Source organism: Mastomys coucha, unplaced genomic scaffold (genome assembly GCF_008632895.1).
Source record: "Mastomys coucha isolate ucsf_1 unplaced genomic scaffold, UCSF_Mcou_1 pScaffold21, whole genome shotgun sequence".
Classification (NCBI taxonomy): Eukaryota; Metazoa; Chordata; class Mammalia; order Rodentia; family Muridae; genus Mastomys; species Mastomys coucha.
In genome coordinates, this window is record NW_022196904.1 from 181,148,447 (window position 1) to 181,171,063 (window position 22,617).

A 22,617-nucleotide genomic window follows, 5' to 3' on the forward strand; every position below is an offset into this window, starting at 1 on the left:
CACACACACACAAACACACACACACAAACACACACACAAACACACACACACACACAAACACACACACATACACACACACACACACATGTATGCGTATTAATCATAGATTTTTTTTAAAAAAGAAGGAAGAGAAATATGGAAGTTTAAAATAATTAAAATTAATAATTTCAATGTATGACACTGAAGTAAAAAATGCAAAGATGACAAAAGCAAACAAAAGGTGTGGTTTTATTTTATTTTCCTTTTTTGTTTTAATATAAAAAGCAGAAGGCCTAAGCAAACATTCTAACTCCACTCGCTTCTATTTGATTTTTAAGTCATTAATTTTAGGAGGTCATGCTGCTGGATATGCTGGCTTTCTACTTGTTTTCCTAAAAAACAGGCTTCTCTGATTGAAATCAACAGGCTAAATTCTCTCCCCAGAGAATGCTGTCTGCCCTTGTCCTTCAGGGCAAACACGCGTCTTTCTAACCATCTGCTTTTCCAGAGGGTTGGTACCCATTTGCTATTTTTTCTATTTCCTCTGTTCCCTGGAGAAAAGCAGCCTTTATATAATAATAAACAACTACAGAATTAACTAATCCTGGGAACATACACTAAAAATGAGTGAGTCATGAGACTCTCTCATCATCATGGATCTTTCTTTATATCCATAGACGTCAGAAGAAAGGCCAACCAAAAGGTGTGGGCTCCACCTATCTGATATAGCTCCTCAAGTGCACTTGCTACTTAAAGCCCCTGCATCAGACACTCTGCTAGTGCTTGCCTATGTCTTCTGTTGCTCTCTGACTTCATGGCAAAACCCAGCAATTTAACCTGACCTTTGGACGTACCTCTACGTTGCTTGCACTTCTTCCACCTGCAGGCCTCCTCCATCTTGGGTGCATTTGATTCTTTATTGAGCTATTTCAAATGTGTTGACTTAGGATGGGAGATAGGTTATTTCGTTTCTGTTTATGCAATAGGCCTCCAGCACCCTTCCCATGTTGTAGAACAACAACTGTAGTTTTAGATTCTTGTGGCAACAAAATAAAAGTGCTGTCACCATAAACATCATGAAAAGTAACTTGAAATATCTTCTCCAGTTTCCCATTCACAGGAATCTTTGCTTAATGCTTATGGTACAGAGATAATTAATGATTGTTTCTCCTTCTGCTGGACCAATGACTTCAGGGCAGAGTTATGGAAATTATATTTTTAACTAATTCTTGACTTTAATTACTATGAACATAAGTTTCCTCTTTTCAGAAATCATTCTCAGGAAGAAAACTCTTTTAGAAATTGATGATTGGATCCAGTGGGTCATTTTTATTAAATTAACAAACCTTTACAATGTTTTGTAGTACATTTTAGGATTTTTTTTTGTTTCAAGTATGTTTTTATTTATATTTCTTTGTTTTATTTCAGTTTATGAACTTCAAAATTCCTGGAAATTGGGAGTGAGAGAAAAAGTGTCACGTGATCATCACTGAGGACAAAGTAACTTAATTCACACAACTTGACATCTCGTGTGTTCCCCTCTGTCCTCATGTAGCCCAGTGATTTTTAAATTTTTAGAAGCTGAGAAGAACATGATCTCTCCCCTCAAAGTTCCCGAGACATTCTCTGAGACTTTCCATTCTTTTGAGGGAAATAAAGGAGGCCAAGTGTTTGCAAAGCTTCTTGTGGTCACAGACACAGAGACACAAGTGGTTTTCTCAGTGACCAGAGGCCATCTGGGATTCCTGGATGTGTAGAGAGATACTTGAACTTGATATCTGTATTTTCTAAATGATCTGTCCTTATTTTTCATGAGAAAAACAAATCATAGATAAAGTTAAATGTAGTAAAAAAGAGGACTTGTCTCACTTTTGGAAATTCAAGTTTATAGAGGCAGCACAGTATTCTTCATAGCCCATACAGCTATGTAAGGATGCATGTTTGCCCATCTACTAACACAATGCTTAATTTAGGAGTTATTGTAGCATCATTTTCTTTCTTAATCGATGCTCATCTCTCCAATGGCAGAGTCCCTTCTCTTTCTTTCTTTTTCTTTTTTTCTTTCTTTTTTTTTTTTTTTTTACACCAAGCAGATTTCAAGATTGGATGCATTGTGGCTAGAGGCATTCAGCAAACATTCTTTTCTTTTTTAAAAAAAAAAAATAGTTAATAATTGCCTATTTCCAAAGCTAAAGTTGTGCTTGTTTATAGAAGGAAACCACAATGACGTAACATCCTTTCACAAAAGACTCAGGTATTCCACAATCTCAATCACCATGAATCTGAAAATAACTTAAGAGAATCATTAATACAGTTACAAGAAATAATTTTCTCCTCAGTGCCAAATGCCAACAGTTTGCCCATTATGCCACAAGACTCACCACAGAAATATTTTTTTTCCCAAGAACAATTTTATTGAGGAAGAACTTTGTGCCTTATAAGGAGAGTGGATAGAAATTTGTCCTTAAAATTCACACTGAGACGTTGCATGGCTGTAATTACCCTAGGGCTACCTGTACTCACATTTTATGTAAAACAAAGAAGGAAATGGAATTAACTCTGCTGTTTAAACAAGGATGCCTTCTGACTATGGGGAAGAAGGGAGACATGGAGTCCAAACATCACTCCACTCTTCGAATTCTTGAACTGATTAGTTCAATGAGAATATACTTGCTAATAAAGAAGAAGTATGGAAATCTTCTAATAGCTTTCAGATTAAGTAGAATAGAATTATTGGGCAGAAAACGCAGATGTGGATTTTTAAGTGTTATCCAGAGGGAACTTATCATGTGGAAAGCAGCTTATTTTATACAGAAAAATAATAATACCATGCCAATAGGAAGGGAAAAACCCATTGACTCTGGAGCTTACAGGTCCTTAATAGTAGTGTGGACTTTATTCAAGGCACACGGCAAACCTGTCACACTCTCTGCACTTGAAGGTTTTACACATGTGGTCTTCTTGGCTTTGTCCCATTTATTTATTCCCTTTCGATCTGGCCAACTGTTAATCATTAATACTGAGTTCATTTTTGTGCCCTCAGGATGGGCTTGATGATCAAAGAAAATAACAAAAATATGGAGACTTTTTTTTGCTGTTGTTCAATGTGACTTTTGAAACACTATGGAGTAATCTTTTAAACTTCAGCGAAAACATACCAAATAAAAATAATTCCTGAACAGAGCAAAAAATTAATGTTCTTGGGTTCAAGGAGAGATCTCTACTGAAGACACAAACCAGTGTATATCATTATTTCTATTTTGCTCTGAGAAATTTCAGTTTCTATTTTTTTCTTGATTTCTCTCAGCCTTCACAGAAATAAAGATTTATTTCTGTTCTTTACAAAAAAAAATGCTTTGCAGGCTACAGAGGTGGCTCAGTGTACAGGAGTGCTTGCAGGAAAAGCAAAGAGGACCTAAGTTCACATCCCCAGAACCAACCAAAACCCGCACTTAGCCATGCATTTGTAGAATCCCAGTAGATACAATCAGGCTGACCCTGGGATCTGATTGGCTTAGCCAGTTTAGGTGAAATTAAAACCTCAGCAAGCAAACATGTCTCAAAAAAATAAGGTGGAAAGCAATAGAGAAAGAAACCCCAAATTGCCAGCCAACCTCTTCATGTATGTTCACAGGCACATGTACCTGTACACATGTATGTACATGCAGTAAATCATACACATATACACATGTGCAATATACAAAACATAAGACAAAATAAATATGTAGGTTTGTTTCCCATGAAAATTAAGTGAAATATTAAAGTTTTTAAAAGAGAAAAAAGGAAGGGAGCATAAAGTGAGTACTCAGACCCCTCTCATTGTGATGATAACTGACTTTTAGTCATGAACAGTGTCACGGAGTTCCTGCCAGTAGATGTGTGTCGGTCTCCACTGCTGTCATAAAGGATAAGGTTCACACCTTCCACACGTGTTCTCTGGGCCACAAAGAGAGTCTTCACGGCCCGTTTCGAGTAGCACTAGAAGGGTGGAAACAACCTCAACTCTCATCTAAAGAGCCCCAGTTACGCAAGAGCAGAAAAAGAACAAGTTGCCATGAGTAATGCCTAATTAGGAAAAACTTGACAAGGATCTAGCTGCAAGTGGTGACTCTCAGCACTGAGATAATTTCATGCTTTGTGAAAACCACTTGGTGAAAAGTTAATTCAGACCTAAACTTTATTTTTGTGGGAATCTACTCCAATGGCTTTGACACTGGCTAATGTTTTTATAACAAGCAATCAAGCACAGAAGGCTTAGAGGGAATTGTCAAGGCCCTTCATTTTCTCTATGTGATATTTATGCAATATCAGAAAGACTTTAGCAGCCATCAGTGAGTGCGCAGGCACAACATATAATTCAATCTTGACTTAACTGGGGAAAAGAGAGAAATCTGTATATTTGCTTAGTTATAGTAGCATGACATATTTACAATGCGATCTCTTCACTTTTCTGTAAGCAATACACACAAGGCTCCATTTGACTTTATTGTTGATAATACAAATACTTTATTATTTCAATTTGCCCCATTTGAGAATATGTTAATATTTTTGATTCATTTTTAATTTCTTATCATGCACCCCTATCCCTCTCATCTTTCTCTCCTCCACCCTTACAACCTCCCCCACCCACCCACCCACCCACCCCCACACACACACACACATACACATCTGTGGAAGTTGTGGTGTGTCACTGAGTATACCCTTTGTCTACACAGCTTTATATGCAGATGCTCACTGCAATGAGTCATGGGTCTGGTTCAAGGCCTCTGGATTCTTTTATACAATCAATACTGGACCCTCACCTGGACTCCTTTGGCATATTCTGTCGTTGTCCTGTGTCGTGGAGATAATGCAATTTTAGTTCTGTAGGACTTACCCCTTCGTGTATTCTAGGCATTCATAAATGGGGTAGGTGTTGGGGTGGGCTTGGGTGGTATCTGAGCTGGTCAGCCCATCAGCTTTCCTGTTCCCATGTCAGTAGGGCCAGTTCTGCTCTGTAAGGGAGGCAGGGCCAGCTCTCCTGCCTGTGAAAGCCGGCAAGGGACAAGGTCAGTGCTCTCAAGCTCATACCACCTACTATAACATAAGGAGCCAGCTCTCCAGCACTGCCTCAGGAAAGATAGGCCCAGAACTCATGCTCTTTTTCCTCAGGGCTATCTCTACCTGTGACAAGTAGGAGAGCTGTCCCCTCTCCTCACCAGTTATAAGTAGAATTGTGAATATTTATTAAAATCTTAGGTATGAAATGGATAGATTATCTCTTTACATCATTTTCCATCCAAAAGTAAGACCAAGTCTATCTACATAAATTATTTAATAATTGATATCTTTAAAACAATTGTATTTTGAAAAGTAATCTAGCTATTAACATTTCCTTGATAGCAATATATTTCCTTTGCAGTAAATATTATCATATCTTGATACATTCTGTAACACAAAGAAGACTTTGATGAACATGAAAAATTATAATTCCTCAACTTGATTAATTTCCCATGCACTAAAAATTGTTCAGTAAAAATGGTTGTTACTATCTAAGTGAACATTCTGCGGCTGGTTTATGTATGAATAGAGAAGAAAGTTGTAAGCTTTTCTCATAAAGAGCCAGATAAACTTTAGTCTCCTGGTTCACTCACTCTGTAATCAAAGCTATCCTGCTTTGCTGTTACAGTTCAAAGCAGCCAGGCACTGATCCATACAAAACTGTACCTGCGTTGTAATAAAACTGTACTTAAAAAGAAAGCAATGGCTGAATTTGGCCAGTTGATTGCCAGTGGTTGTTTTACAGAGAAATAAGAGGCAACTGGTATCAAATATGTGTTTTAAAGGTACAGGATGTGAAGCGGTCCTGCAGTTCCATCTACTAGGAAACTAAGACAAAGGGGATTAAAGGCGTGCCTGGCTACAGTGTGAGCTCAAGTTGAGCCTGGGCAAGATTGACCTTGTCTTAAAATAAAATTGAGAGCTACAGCAAAACTTGTGCTTTGTCTAGAATATAGTAAAACGCAGCTTCTATCCTCACTACTACCGAAAGGATGGTCATTTTGTCAGTATATTAAAACCGTCAGTTTTTATTCAAGCTTCAAATGTGCTATACATAAGTAATGTGTCTCAAGTGACCTACCCAGCATCCTCTCCTCCCTTGACCACAGCAGAACTTTTACAACTTGCTTGGAGTCTCTCTTGTACCTACCAGCTTTCCTCCTCATCCTCAGTTTCCAGAAGATCTGTTAAAACTAAAAATGTAATGTGGCTCCTCTTTCTCTGTCCCTGTAGCTCCTGATGCTTCTTGGATGAATGTATCATGAAGACCCAGGTTAACATGGTCCATGGATTCCTGGATCACACTTGCTGGCCCCATGTGGGGCATTGATCTTCCCTGCCATTCACCATGCTCACTGCACTTACAACACTTGCAGCTACACTTTGCTTGACATTCTTTGTCAAATCGTTGTCTCTTCATTGAGTTCCACTAAGGCAGGTAACATTTTCTCAGCACTTAAACTGGCTTGGTCATACAACAGATGTTCATAACTACACAGAAATCATGAATTAAAAGAAGAAATAAATGAAGGACTAAAGGAACATGTGGAAGAAAGATTGGAAGAGTTGATGGGAAGGTACCATGCACCCATGATGGAATTATGACCATTTTGATTTCTTAGCAACGGATAGCTAAGCACAGTAGCGCTTCTAAGTCTGGACGTTTTAGAACCAAACTTCTTAAGAGTATCCATCAACACCAGCCATACAACTCCCCAGCTTTCATCAAATCCAACTGATCTGTTTCACTCCCTTTTGAAATCTGTATAAGCATCAAGTAGGTGCTTTCACTGCTCTTAAAACATTCCTAATCTGAGACCCCAGGAGGGATTTTAGAATAATGGGAAGCTGGAAAATTTCCCAGGTCTGAGATCCAACCTGCTGACAGTTCATGGTTATAAACTATTCAGAGGAGCAAAGCTGTTAGATCAATTTGTCTTGGAGCAGTTCTGAGACAGTTTTGCTCATGCACACTTTCTGATATGTTCAGCAGTCTATAGCACTTTTGCTGAGCTGTCAGGAGACGTGACTTTCCAGCTGTTAAAACAGCTGTCATGTTCACCCCTAAGGGATCACAGCAATTACAAAACCTTTGTTTTTTTTTCTTCTGCATAGAATCTGCAAAGTGTGGAAAACCTTGTCCTGTATGAATTGATCGTCACCATCCAGTGCTGCTACCTGCTGTCTTATGTGATTGAGAATTGATATGGGAGGTAGTGAGGAAAGGGCTGTAGAGTGAAGAAAAAAGTCACAAATGAATTCTGAGTAGGTTTTGGGGTAGTCATTATTTTTAGATAGAGCAGGCTGAAGAATAATTCTAATCGAAAAATTCATCAAGTGCCTGGCAAAGAAATCATAGAAAGATGTAACATGTTTCAAGTTCTGAATGTTTCTCCAAACCACCATGAATGGGAAAATACCTGGAAGTCTGTTGTAAATTCAGTATTCTAGGATAGGAAGCCAATATTCAATAATTTTAAAAATCCTTCATTGAAAAATTATGATAATACAAGGAAAGTTGACTAAAGCTATCATATATCTATAAATATAATATTTATAATGTAGTCAAAATATTTATAGAAGTTACAAAACTAATTTCAACAAAATTCATCATTTTTTTCAGATGAAAAAAATTAAATCAAATTGGTATATTATAAAATAACTGCCAAAATTATACAGATGGTTAGTGCAATGGTTTAAATCAGAACTCAGATATTTTAACTGGTATTCAGAAATAATTTTCATTAGATCACATGGATAATTATATTTTTAAATTCCATTTAATCTTTTATCTACAAATAAACTCCTTAAATTAAAATATTTTAATTTTTTTGGCTGCCTATGGCTTAAAATTTGCAACTCTAAATTTCATGCAAATAAGACATTTCCTGTGTTCTCTTAAGAAACTGAATAACATTCACACATCGACTTATATTAATTAGACGAACTTGACATCTGAAGAAGTAGAAGCTTTCAAGAAACAAGAAAAGAATTTCACATATTTAAAAACCCACATTCTTTTCTGAAGGGAGAAAATTTTGTGATAAAAGTCAAAGTGAACCAATATCAAAATAAAAGCCCTGGCACCATGTATTCTCACTGACATGTCACCACAAAATGTTGTCCTGATCACCCCTCTCTTCTGCTCTCAGGTAGGTCAGGTTACTCACAGCAAGCCCTAGAAGAGCTCCTCCAACCCAGTATGTTTATTTATACCTACAAAGCAAGCATACATTCCTCCTCTTAGATGTTTCTAGTAAAGACACAGTGACATAAGTTCATTCTAGGAACCCTCATCCCCATGAGGAAGTGTTTAATATAAAGCTAAATGTTTGACTGAATCCCGACTGCTATCCACTGGTAACAATCCTAGTACTGTCCGCAACAGAAGCGTGTTCTTCACGTTGCTAAAATCAGAAAAAGAGAATTGAAATGCTTTTTACTTTTTCCTCTACCTCTGCCCACTGAGGCACGTAAGGTGGTTCTTTGATATTAAAGATATGCTATACTTTGTCTCAGAAATCATTCAGTTAGCTAGTTGATTCACTCCTGACTGAAGTCATCTATAGAGGGTACATCAGCCTACGGCAGTGCTGGGAATAACAACACAGCATTCCCAAAGCATTCAGTACTGCATATTGATGAGCAGTTAGCAAATCTACCAAAAGATAGTTTTGTCCTGGGTGAATGCAGGATTACAGAGATCTGAATTAAGAAAATGGATGACACAGCAACTGGGGCAAGGTGGATCCTAGTAAATAATATTACTTTTAGAAACAGATTTTTGTTCAGATACAGAAGCAGAGAGATGAGAAACTCAAGAAATGAGGATGACACATTTTTAAAATGTAGGTGTGCTTTGTACCACAGAGATGAACTGAGTGAATCTTCATGGTTTCTGTGACAAATCACAGAGTGGATAATAACTAAATATCCTAAATCACTAACGAGGTCACCTCCTTCCCATCTTGGTCTGTGCCATCACCACCTAAGAAAGCTTAACTCTGTACAAGATGCTACAAAGCCAGGTACTGGATGGTCCATGCAGGGCAGTACAAGTCACTTCAAGCTTGAGCAGGACTTGTGGCCCTTAATCTTGTTTACAAATCATGTTAATTGCTTGATCTAACTAGTATTTCAATTCACATATTTCTAATATTCTGAGGTTCACCTTGTTCAAAGAGGCTACCCAATCTTATACACCCACCACACTTCCAACATATTTTAATCCTTAAGTAAATCCTTAAAGAAAGAAAATGAAAGGCAGAAGAAAGGACAAAATTCCTGAATGGAACCAATGGCTGGTGTTTCCAGTTTGAATGTAGTCCAAGCGTTCTCCTTTAAATAATTGTGAAGGAAATGAAAGCAGCAGTTACTTGTAGTTGCTGAATTACCAGGTGCCTGCCCGTAGCTCATAAAATTGAGAGAATGACACTTTGAAGGCCATATTCTTGGATACATTGTATCCTAAGGACATAATGACTAGGTGTTGTCAGCAAGAGCTCACTGGGTATACTTCTTACCCTTGATAGTGACGATAAAAACAATAGATTATCAGCTTTTTCCACCATGAAAATGTCAGAATAAACTAGGAGAAACCCAAGACAATAAACAATCAATAAGCCTGTATGCAGTACTTACAATGGAGCAGTGTCAGATACAAATTATAAGATTGAGAAGAACTGGTGTAGACTTAATTAAGGGGTTTAACCTTGTGAAGGGCAAGTTCTAAATGGTCTCGGATTGTTCACTCACACCTGCTTGTCTTCCTTCTTTGATTCTACAAAAACATGATTTGCAATTTGTTGTCTTAAAAGCACTGCATTTAGGGCTTGAAAGAAGCATTTCTATACTACCACCACCACCACCATCATGTGAAAATGATGGACCAGGAATTTCATTAAGATTATCTCATTTTTTTCCTTCCATCAACCCTAAAGTAGAGAGTATTCTTATCATTGTTTAAAATAGAATAAATGAGGGCTGGGAGATGAAATGACTTATTCAAGGAGTGGAAATCTTCTATGAGGTACAGGAGTTAAAGTCTACACCTCTATTCCATACAACACAACTGGAAAGCTAGGTTACAGAATCTACACTAGAGGCACATAACCTATGCACGATAGATTTGGACCTGGAAGCTTTCTCATTGCTATGTCAGGGGTTCACCTATAGTTCAAACACACCAAATAGAGTCCCAGCAATGGAAAACAAGATAACTCAATAGATGAAGGAGCTTGCTACGCAAACCCAACCACCTAATTTCAATCTGTGGATCCAATAATAGGAACTGAGAACTTTCTTAAAGCTGTCTTCCTACATTCATATGTCAGCTGTGGAATGCATGTGTGAACGCACATGTGCACACACATGCACAGAGGGAGAAGGGAAGATAATAAAAACAAAATTGCAGAACTACACAAAATCTGATTTTTAAATTGAACACTGTTCTGAAAAGTATCATAAAATCATGGCATGATGTCACCCAGGCTGGGAGTGAGGGTAAATTATTTCTTGTCCAGAATATCCATGACTATATGATTAAAGTTCATAAGCTATTTCCTTGTATTCTTTTTTGTTAGCAAATTTAAATTCAAAACACTGTTCTAGTAGCACAGTGTTTATGTTTAAATGCTTCTAGAAACCAATCACACTTCCTAGTCATTATCCCATCATGCAGAAGAATGGCCCTATCAGCATGGAGGAATGACTGAATATGGCATAATAAGGCATTTTCACGGTGAAATCATATTCACATAACTTTAGTTACAGTACATGTTATAATTGTTCTAATTGATTATGTATTTTAAATTTCTTGCTGGGCTAAATTTACAAATGGATCCTTATGTTAGTATATAGCTATAAAAATATAGCATACATATATCATACATATAGCATACACTAGACCACAGAATAAAAAAAATGATGAGATGATATTCTAATTGTACAGACTATCACTATCTCACTGCATATGAAATATGTTATTATATAAAAATAACATAGCACAGGTACACACTCTTACATGCATACACATGCATACAACTCCAAGTTTCGAGTCTCACTGAGTCATTCACTTTATCACCTGTGAATAAGTGAGCAGCTCAGCCATATTTCAGAGACACATCTGTTCTGCCATTCCATTTTAATGTTTGGGGTTTGTTTGTTTGTTTGTTTGTTTCTATGTTTTTAGGTTTATAGGTTTACCAACATGAAAGCTTTATGACTCAAACATGCTGACTTTTGATCAGGCTTGGGCAAATCATTTCAGCTTCCAGCTTTACTTTTTCTTTATGTTCAATGTTAAACCATCAGGTTCAACTAGGATTCTATTTCTGAAATGTACAACTTTCAATTTCTACAGCACAGACAGTACTGCCAAACTAAGTGGCAAATGCCTATACTCCTAAATGATGCAGGCAGTGTAGCATGATTTCCAAATTTGAAGTCAGAAATTTAAGTTCAAAACACAGCTGAACTTCAGGTTTTAAAGTTTTCAACTTGGAGTCTCAAATCTCTGATCAGTAAAATGAACTTTAAAGTTTTCTCTAGAGGCTGTAGAATATTTTTATTATACATTTCTAAATTTTAATTTGTTTGAGAATTTCTTACAGTATGTTTGGATCACATTCTTACTCCTTCCACAAATCACCCATCTTCATAATCTAATTCATAAAAATATCAAAATTTGGTGAAGAAGAGGAAAAATATCAAAATGGGAACCAAAATACAAGAAGTAGAGATTTAAATGAGAACAATTGCAAATCTTAACTCCCTGGCAGGGAAAAGTGCCTAGTGCTAGGTGGATCATGGTGGTGATTGTGGTATCAGTAAGGTATGTCCTGTGGTGTTTCATAAAAAGAAAAGTAGGATTCTAATATGAAATGGATTATTTCAGTTGATCAAACCTACAGCTGTTAAAAAGCAAACTGACTGATCTTACTGGTTCCTCTTCCTCATTCTTTCCTCCCCATCTCTGCTTTGTCAACACTCTATTTCCTTTTCTACTTCCTCCCTTCTTCTCTCTTATAATGAATTTGATTCATGTTGGTGATTTCTTCAGTGAAAGAATAACAATGGACGCATAACTATACAAAAGCCACACACAGAGAGGAAAATCTCCATCGAAATTCACTGTTCTATGTTGCTATGGTAAATATCATGACCTAAAGCAACTTGGGCAGGAAAAGGTACATTTCATTTTATAGGTAAACATCCATCATCTAAGGCAGGAAAGACAGTAACTCAAGGCAGGTACTTGAAGCAGAAACCACAAAAGAAAACTGTTAACTGGCTTGTTCCCAAACTTATTGTTCATCTACCTTTCTAATATAGTCCCATTACCTACAGTATGTTGTGTCATTCTCCATAAGTTACGATTCAAGAAAATGTCCCCTAGACACAACCACAGGCCAATATGAAGGCAATCTCCCAGTTGTGAACCCCTCAGATATCTGTGCATTGTGTCAAGTTGATAGCTATAAGAACTAGAAGGCTCCTCCCTTGTCAACTTGACCACAAACATATCAACTAAATTTATACTTGTTTTATTCTTGTTTGTCCCCAGGGTCTCACATTAATACCACAAAATAAAATATGGCACATCTTTAAAAGTCCCACGTTTTGAATGAGGGGCAGAAAAGATAGTAGAGTCAGAGGATGAGGAAATCTGCTGAAAAATTTGTGCTTTCTATATGACATGGAAATTATAGCCATATATTGTCAACAATATGGCTGCCTAAACAAGATCTGAACTGTGACTTCAGTTAACATGCCAAACAGGATTCAGATAATGTCACAGGGCATCTACCCCTTAGATAAAGAGCTATAAGCAATGAACACCTGCTGAGTAAGGTATTAATGCTCAGTGGTCATCCCTACAAAAGATATACATACAGTAACAGTAAATGATTGCATTGAAGTGTGTGTGTGTGTGTGTGTGTGTGTGTGTGTGTGTGTGTGTGTGTGTATGTGTGTGTTCTGGGGATTAGGGCATGAGACATCATTCCCAGCCTCTAATCTGTTAAGAATTCTAATCAATCACACTACCTAATGAATGAATCCTGAATGAGTTTCAAGAAAAAATGACTAACAAAAGGAAGTATGATCCTGAAGTAAAGAGTTGTATATTCAAATACTTTACTCATTTGAAGCTTCAAATGTAGAATATTTGTCTACACAGACTTATCTCAATACACAGTTCTCATCAGTAATAGTGTCCTTTTAAAATTATGTGACTTTGAACAGAATGGCTTTGGATGAAAAATGTCACTTGAATTCATTGTGCAGTTAAATCACAGGGTACTCATTCACAGTCTGCCACAAAAATGTGTGTTTACTGAAAACTCAGAAGAACAGGGTGAATTTGAAGTAATCACTTGGATCTGTTTCTTCAGAATGTGATGAGCATTAGTGTCTCACAGTGTATGTTCAAGTCTGGCTGATTTGAAGTGATTTAAAACATGGGCTGAGGCTGTGGTTCGTTGGCAGATGCTTGCCCAGCATACACGAAAGGATTAACTCTTAGCATTCTACAAACAAGGCATGGTAAGGCACTCATGTACCCCGGCATTCAAGATGTAGAGTTAGGAGGATTGGATAATTCTCTGCAACACAAGTTCAAAATCAACTTGTGCACAATAGACCCTGTCTCCAGACAGAAGACAGATCACAAAATCCTCTTAAGAAGTAATTTTGTTATTAATCAGGAACTTCAAGCCAAAGGCAAGTAAATATTTTTCTTGTTACAGTTTTTCATGGGTTATATCCATCTGTTACATTTTTGACATTAATTAAACATTTATTGGAAAAAGTAAATAAGTAGATAGAAATTAATATTAATTTCTGATAGTGTTTATTAATTAGAATAGTGTTTTTGTCTTAACTAAAATGTAACTTTATTGGATAGCTGAAGTTCATGGCTTGAAAATTCTAGTTTCTTTTTGTGGTATGAAGATGGAGTATATGACTACTTCTGAGAAGGTGATCAGGAATATAGCACATAGTCACAATGATAAAAATAAAAATCTAAATATCATTTTCAGGAAACATGTATCTATAGTTACAGTTTCCTGCCTGTTTAGATTTGCTAGACCCTAACAACACACTTATACCATAATTATTTCTGCTCCCATTCCTGTTAAACTATCTTAATGTCTTGGAGTACAATCTGTCATTTACTTATTTTTAATTTGTATATACTGTTACTTACAGGAATGACTTGTCTTGGCTCTGTAATGCTTCCCTTTCTACTGGGAAGCCCAAGGCCTTGGAAACTCTAAGAATAAAGGATAGGATGACTGGGGATTACTCTGTACTCTCATGTTGGACTCAATTCAGAGAGGAATTGAAAAGTAAGTTTTATGAAGGGCTAGTTTCTCCTCCACAAATTGCCAGATAGCTCATCTAAGGACTGGGATTTCCAAGCTCACATAGCCAGAGTACATGACCGAGCTTATTTCTCACCAATTTTGCTTCCCTCAATATTTTTAAAGATATAAGTAAAAATAAAATTGTACATATTTCAAGTATGCAGTGTAATGAATGATTTCATGTGAAGTATATCTCCTTTGATAACAATGATTACAAGTCAACTTACCTAAACTGAACAAATAGTTAAACCATGATGTGCAAACCTGGAGTTCTAAGAGATCTTATGAAGAAGAGAAAATCATGGCACTCATGACAATGTAGACAGACATGCAGAATACTGTACAAAGTGACACTTGATACCTGCTGACTGAAGAATCCCATGCCACAGAGAAGGAACGGGAAGCATACTGCCCAACCTCCTGAGAGGAGGTGGGTCAAACAAATAGAGAGTGATAAACTTCTGAATTCCAAGCTTAAAGCTCCAGACCTGGAATTGCATTTAAGAACTTGTGAAACAAAAGCCCAAGTAATGAAATCTCCATCACACCCCTGTAGGAGTCTAAGGTCCTTTTGGTAGAAAATTTTTGGAGCTTGTTTCAGGAGCAAGCAAAATACTGGAGAAGTTTTATGATTGATAAGTTAATGTATAATTTAAGATTAAGAGATTAAAATATTTTCCTATCAACTTTTTATCAGTATGCATATCTTAAAAATCCTTAAGTTAAAAAAAAAACATAAAAATCATGTAGTACAGTCAAGTCTGCCTTAATTATGAGCTATTTCAAATCAATAAACTCATCAGTTGAATGGAGCAGTAAAGGTACAATCCAGGAGGGTTTGAACATTGACTCCAGAAGAAAAGACCAAATTTCAAAACATTCTGTAATTCTCTCTGTGTGAATACATACGTAAAAAACCATTCAAAAAAATATTTGTGAAGAATGTAAATTTTTCACCTCAGAAATACAGTCAAATTACAGCACTGGTTGACATGGATTCTCCTAAACATCAAATAGGGTTGTCAACGAAATCTTTCTGTAACAGAAAGTAATCATTTTTGTGTTGGTGGACTCTTCAGTTTCTGTATCAATAATATAATTCTGTCACGGTAGCTGAAAGATGACCACAGGCAACATGTAAGAAAAACTTTTGACTGAGTTTCTGAAAACTTAAGTTACAAAGATTGACAACAAGCCAGGCTTGGGCCTTGGCATATAGTTCTGTGACTACAGCACAGACGTGGTGTGTCATTGCTTACTTAAGTTAACTATACTGTTCTCTGTTTTTTTTTTTTTTAACCAAAGATATTCAAAATCCCTCTGGGTTCATAAACTTCCAAGATTTAAATATGAGTATGTTTAATATTCTTTTATTGAAGCTTCTGATATTTTTCATACCAATCTCTATACTTCAGCAACAGTGAATCCAGACAATTAATAATAATCCTCTGAAGGATATCATATGCCCTCTATCATGGAAATTGATAATTTTCTACTCCTAGCAAGCATTTGACATTTTTAGCCACCTACCAGGTAGACATATCTTAATAGCCAGTTACTTACCTCATCTCTCCCTGCTGACACCAGCCTCTGTTCTCCTTAGGACCTTATCTGAAAATAGAAAGTTCTTCTAAACTCACTGAGATATTTCCTTCAGAGAAGTCTGACATAATAAGAGACAGGCTGAAGTTATTACCTGCAGTGATCCACTGCTTTAGATACTGAGTAAAAAGTCACATCGCCATTAATTTGTTCAGAGAAATGAATATACAAGTGATATAGCATTTAAAAATAGTTCATCTTTTATATCTTTGAGGCTCTACTGTGCCTCTCAAAAATAATTTTTAATATATAGGAGGAAACCTAATTTTTTTGAGAAAATTTAATAAGTGGCAGATGAATCATATTTTGAAAACTAGGAGTTCAAAGAGGTCTTACATGGTTTTTGTAGTGTCTTAGTTGCTGACGCACGTGCCTCTTTGCTTTCAAGCTCTTAAGAAAATAAATGACTAAATCTCTTGAGCACCACAGTCAAAGAACTCACATTGGTCATACTCTTCCTTGACAGTGCTGCTCTTCCAAATGCTCTTTATCAACAATATACATAGCAGAAACGTTCTCCAAACACTTTCCACATACTTCACTCTTTAGCCCTCCATCCTTACCGATAGGTGTCCTCTGTTTTATCTACACCCTATCATCTCTGACCTCTGTATATGTATAATCTCTTGGCATCTTCTTCATGCAGCCAGTGAATATCTTTCTGATATAACTAAAACACAAAATACTATTCTTACCTAAGCTATTGCATTTGACATGGCCTCATTTGCATGATTACATACGGGGCTCCTGTGTGTGTGTGTGTGTCTGAGAGAGAGAGATTGTATCATTTCTGTTAACCTCTGTACCTAATTAAAACATAAACACAACATTTCTATCATTATGGGCATATATTAATTGCTTAAGGAAGAAGGTATAGTGGGATGATTGCATAGTTTATTTTGTTTTAACAGATCAAAGTTTGCATCATTGTATTTCATAAGACATTGAGAAATTGAACAATGTAGCACCTTACTTGAAAAATATATGAATTCCATTAACATTTGCCTTTAAAATTTCTGTATACACTCATCATCTGAGAATTTAATCTGACCATTTATAAAAGGAAGAGCAAGATCCTGAAGTATGATATATAAATTCCAAAGCCATTTAATTTAATAGTAGAGTATATTTATATAGGATAGTCTAGAAACCCATGGTCAATCTTCCTTCATGAGTAAAAAAAAAAAAAAGGTCATAGAACTTAAGTGGTATTGAGGTTGTGTCTTATTCTTTATGTAGAATGACACATAGAATGATACAACTTCTCTTTTTGGTGAGTAGTCCACATCAAATATCTGCAAATTCCGAATGTCATTGGTGCATAGGTAACGGCAGACAATAGTCTTCCTTTCACTGTTTAGTAAATATAAAATTATGAGAAGATATCTTAAACTTTTCTCTAAATGAAAATTCATTTCAACTAAAGCCAACCATTTATTACTCAAAGTAACTGAGTTTCATGTTGATATGGATGATGTTTATACATAAAATTTCATTCTTAACCTGCAGGAAGCCGAGCACCATCCTCCTCACTCCAGGATCTTCATGAAATGCTGGGGGGAGTTAATTGTGATATGTCAGGCTTTTAAAAAGCTTTTTCTATCTCCACTGGTACTTAAAAGAGGCTGGAAAGGGAATATTGTGGCGTGTTTACATTTTTAGGGGGAGGAGGATTTCAAGACAGGGTTTCTCTGTGTAGCCCTGGCTGTCCTGGAACTCACTCTGTAGACCAGGCTGGCCTCAGTGGAGAACTCAGAAATCCACCTGTCTCTGCCTCCCAAGTGCTGGGATTAAAGGTGTGTGCCACCACTGCCAGGCCCTCGTTTTTCCTACTGTTTGTTGTTTGTGAAGGCCTGTGCAGATCCCAGGCCCATGCTTTATGCTTCAAGGATAATACAATTCTAGGACAACTGTACCCCAAATAAATGCCTATGTTAACCAGATATAATTGAGGTGGTACACCTTGGAAGACATAATAAATAACCCATGCTAGGGCGATGAGATTCTCAGAAATTCCAGCTAAAACAAGTGATAGTTGGAAAGGGAGACTATTAGCAGATGCATGAGTGATCACAGAATGCTTTAGGCAGAATTCTATGCCTGCAAGGCCTAGAAAGTACCTCATCAATACGTCAATCAAAGGTAGGAGAAAGAAGAACCATGGGGGAAGAAAGAGCCAGAGTATAGAAAAGGTAAAATAGCAAAACAGGAGAGAGCTCAGAACCTTCCTGCTCTGATGTAACCAAGCTGGTAGTGTGGCTCATCAACTGCTTCCACTTGACTCAGAATTTGGAATATACAGTGAGTGTGATTCCATGTGATTATTGAAAATCCTCTAAGGGAACAGTACTATAGACAAGAACACAGGGTACTTTTTTTCTCCCAGCATTAATCCAACTGGTGGTCTCTTTCATTAAATACTACATGAAGTAGCTGCCTTTCTTGGAAGGAAATTGTGAGTGAAAAACTCCTTTATTTAAACACTCCCCAAATTACATCTAATGAGTCCACTCCCATGGTGTCCAAGGAAATAGAAAAGTCTCATCTTTCAACTCATGCTTAATTCTGGGCCTGAGCCGGGTAAAACAGTAACAAGAATATCCCATATGCTTTGGTGTCTCCTCCTATATCTTCTGTAAGAAGCCAGTAAAGTTTGATTTGCATCAATTAAATGTATCTTTCTCAAGATGTGCCCTGGGTTCTCCCTTGTGCGCATGGTCTTGAGTAATCACAGCTACTTTAAGGGAAGCAGAGAAGCATTACTATCTTGCAATTAAATGTATCCAAGCAGAATGGGGAAATTATGTATAAAATCATTTTTTTCTGCTCACAGAAAAATATACAATGGAAGAAATCTAAAATTGGTTTTGCTCTAAAGTCATGAAGGAAAACTGAAAAACAAGCATACAAAAATACCCCCAGAAATGGTAATCAGTGGGAAAGTTTGTGGGTTTTTTGAAAACAGATCTCTCTTTCCAAGACAGCATTGCCTGTTATTGGTTACATGGTTTCTGATGATATGGGTTACAGGCTTCTGATGACCTTGGCATTGGAGCAATATGTGCTTTCTTTTCTCTAAGTTCTTATACTGAATTCCAACTGTTGGCTGCAACCAATTTTCAATGGATGTATCCAGAAAAAACTTTCTTAATGGAAGCACCTAAGCTTGTACTTGTCTGGCTTTGCAGTGGTAGTGTTGTGAGAATTTGGTAACCAACCAGAGCTCAAATGTGCAAAGTAGAATTGAGGCACTTATATCTCACTTGGTTTTTATCACCTGAATAGGGCAGAAGGACATGCCACTATCACTGGTCTCCTTTGTTAACTCCTGGTATATAGTTCTGAGCCTTATTCAGTGTTCTCATCAGATCACAGCCACCACAAAGAACCACAGTGAAAGTCCTGGCATATTTTTATACTTTTTTTGTTTTCCTCTCTCCAGAATCCTATTCCTGTCCTCTGAGAACACTTCTAAAAAAAAAGAAGGAAGGAAGGAGGGAGGGAGAGAGGAAGAAAGAAAGAAAGAAAGAAAGAAATAAAGAAAGAAAGAAAGAAAGAAAGAAAGAGAGAAAGAAAGAAAGGAAGGAAGGAAAGAAGAAAGAAAGAAAGAAAGAAAGAAAGAAAGAAAGAAAGAAAGAAAGAAGGAAGGAAAGGGAGAAAATAAAAGAATGTTGCAGTGCAAACTCTTTCACATTTTTTTTGTTTTTTATTTTGTTTGTTTTTCATTTTTTGTTTTTTATGCCTTAGACTCAAGTTCCCTAGCAGTTACTCACATTATCATATCATGGCATATTCCAAAATGCCATGAGAAAGAATCTTGAAGACAATTAATACTTTCTAGGCACACATTATGAACCTCACATTTAGCCTGTGTCATGTCATTTCATCTTTAGGCAAGTCCTACATTGCCTATTTCAATTCCCTTATTTCAACCTAAGTCTCTAAAGTTGTGAAAGATATAGAGATTACAGAGGTCATGCAACTGTATAAAAGATCAAGTAAATGCCTCAGCTTCTGACCCTCTGATCTGAAGCTTCTTCAGTTGTAACTGCCTGAAACCCAGGAGCTCAAAAGCTCTCTGGCATCAAACTCACATTTTCAAACATGCAATTGTTTTAAAGATAACTGCAATAGACAGATTTTGGTTTTTGCCACTTTAAGCCTGCTCGTTTTGTGTGCCATCCTCTGTAGAACTGTGCCCAACATCTGCTTGCATAGATAAGAGGAGCTCTTGCACAATAAACACTCCAAGCCTCTGCTGACCTCTGCAGCTAAGCTACCTGCGCCAAGGACTCAGCATCCTGCTGAGTAGCAACAGCAGCTTCCTAGCTTCATTTCCAGCCACCCCAGGACTCCGGAAGTTCCTGGTTCTCCAGCCCTTCTGTGTGGTACTGCTCCTAGTTCCAGCCTCTCACCTGCCAGTCTTTCACTGCGCCTTCCCCCACCTGGCCAAGGGTATCCTGAATAAAGCTTGAATGCTTTACTGCCACCTTGTGGTTTTATTTTTATTTCGAATTGCCTTTTAAAAATACTAAAACACCCACTCTAGCTTAGCTATCATTCTAATCTTGGTTAATTTGATAAAAATTAATCCAAGACGGAAGAGAGAAAAGCTGAGCCCTAATAAACACTAAGCTACTTTGAGGACACAGGTTATAAGTCTATCAAATGCCTGACTATTAAAGCTGGTCCACAATAAGTTTATAATTTCATGGCAAGAAAACTCAAATAAAAATGACAACCATACTCTCTATGTAGGATTCCATTAGTGACAACCACAGAATTGTTTGTATCTGTTATAATCATGAAGATAGAAAGTTAAAAAGAACAATATATTTTGGTTAAATAAGAAGCTACCTGGCATATTTTTAACCCACAGAAAACTAATAGATGTTCATTAAATTCAGAATGGTGCACATATGTTTATTTTAGCAAATACTTTATCATTACTGAACCTGAAGTCCTATATGGTAGAACCAGTGTGTGACTTCAATAGTTTGAGCCCCTCTTGGGCTTCAGTATGAAGTAAATAATTTTATTATGCTGCACATTTTATTAGCTTTCATGAAACTCTATTCCTACCCAAGAAACTCACTTGACTCAAGCCCTGAAGTAGATAAATTTAAGCTTTACTATATTGGTTTTCAACATTCCTCTTGCTGTCAATTAAAACTTTTTAGATATTTTAAAATATTGTTCAATTGGATAATCTTGATATTACCTCTTTTTTGGATTAAAAACATCCATGGAGGCATATATTTGGGTGTATCTATGAGGGAGTTCGCAAAGAAACTTAATTCAATGGGAATGGCATTATCTCAGAGTTTGGGGTCCTAGAACTTATTAAAAGGGTGAATGAGCTAATCATAGAAATCCTGTTTCCAAGTCCATATATATATATATATATATATATATATATATATATATATATATATATGAGTGAACGGCCTCACACTACTGCTACCAAAGGTGAGAGTTTTCCCCACTGCCACGTGTTCCACCATGATGCAATCGATCCTCAAACCACAAGATAAACCCTTACTCCTACAAGTCGTTCCTCATCAGAAATTGGGTCAAAGTAACCAACGATGTGGCTTACAGACTTGCCACATGATGTGTGACAAACTTTTCCTGGTGAGACAAAACACACAAGCCAATTTACCCCAGAAAGAGAGCCTAGGAAATCAAATTAGAAGTTAAGATACCACGGAAGTCCAAGCTGGAGAACCAACGAGGCTGACTGGGGTCACCGAGTTTGGGTGAGGGGTTACTTTCTGGAGAAGTGGCTCGAGGGCAGCTGCATCAGCAAAGCGCACTTCAGCACGGCGACAGCTCACAAAGTTAGGAACCTGGAGCACACTGTACAGCTCAACAGGTCGCAGAGTGCCTTTTCCAAGAACCACAGGTGGTATAAACCCTTTCCAGACGGCTCAGCTGGTTTCTGCCTCAGCTAAGCAGCTTGTCTGGTCGGTCTCCCCCATCTTCTCTGCAGCTTGGCTCCTTTTCTAGCCTTCGTTCCAGGTTGGCCCTGCTCTTCTGGAAGGTACCTTCAGCTTTTATAGTTTACCCTGACAAGGAGGTGCCTAGTCAATCTGCAAGTTTCAGGGACTTCCAGAAGTTATTTTTGAATAGTTTACCTTCCGGTTTAAGGAGCTTCCTGCAGGATAAAATGTTGCAGTTTTGGAAGAAACTGTTACAATACACTATGTCAACAAGAAAGGGCAAATTGCTCCTTAAGAATGAGAACTATGAACATGTTTTAGGCTCAGGGACTAGCGTGAAAGGGTGAGAGATATGTTTTAGGCGTTCACACTTAGTGGACGCATTGCTGGAACTACTTGTTTGGTGCCTGAAGCACCGTGCCTTGTGCCTTATCCAGCATAAGTTTTTGCCAAGTCTTCTCTGATTTTGGAATTCTTTTCCTTTGCAATGACATCCTGTTTCCTTTTGTCTCCTCATTCAGATTTTGTTCTTTTTCTCTGACACATCTTACCCATTTACAAAAACCTTTATCTTCTTTTTTGTTTTGTTTTATATTCAAATATATTGAGTTGGCTAATAACAAAAATTTAATCTGACATTAGATTTCATTCTAGCATCTTCTGGTATAAATTCTCCTTAAAATTTC

General features: G+C 37.1%; 1 long non-coding RNA gene across 1 annotated transcript in view; it reads right to left on the reverse strand.

Annotated features, from left to right (window-relative positions):
* LOC116101480 overlaps nt 1-22,617 on the reverse strand; it is a 43,062-nt gene that overhangs the window by 8,696 nt on the left and 11,749 nt on the right. Inside the window, exon 2 of the long non-coding RNA XR_004122839.1 lies at nt 15,951-15,998. This is a non-coding gene — a long non-coding RNA (uncharacterized LOC116101480). The remainder of the gene's footprint in view (nt 1-15,950; nt 15,999-22,617) is intronic.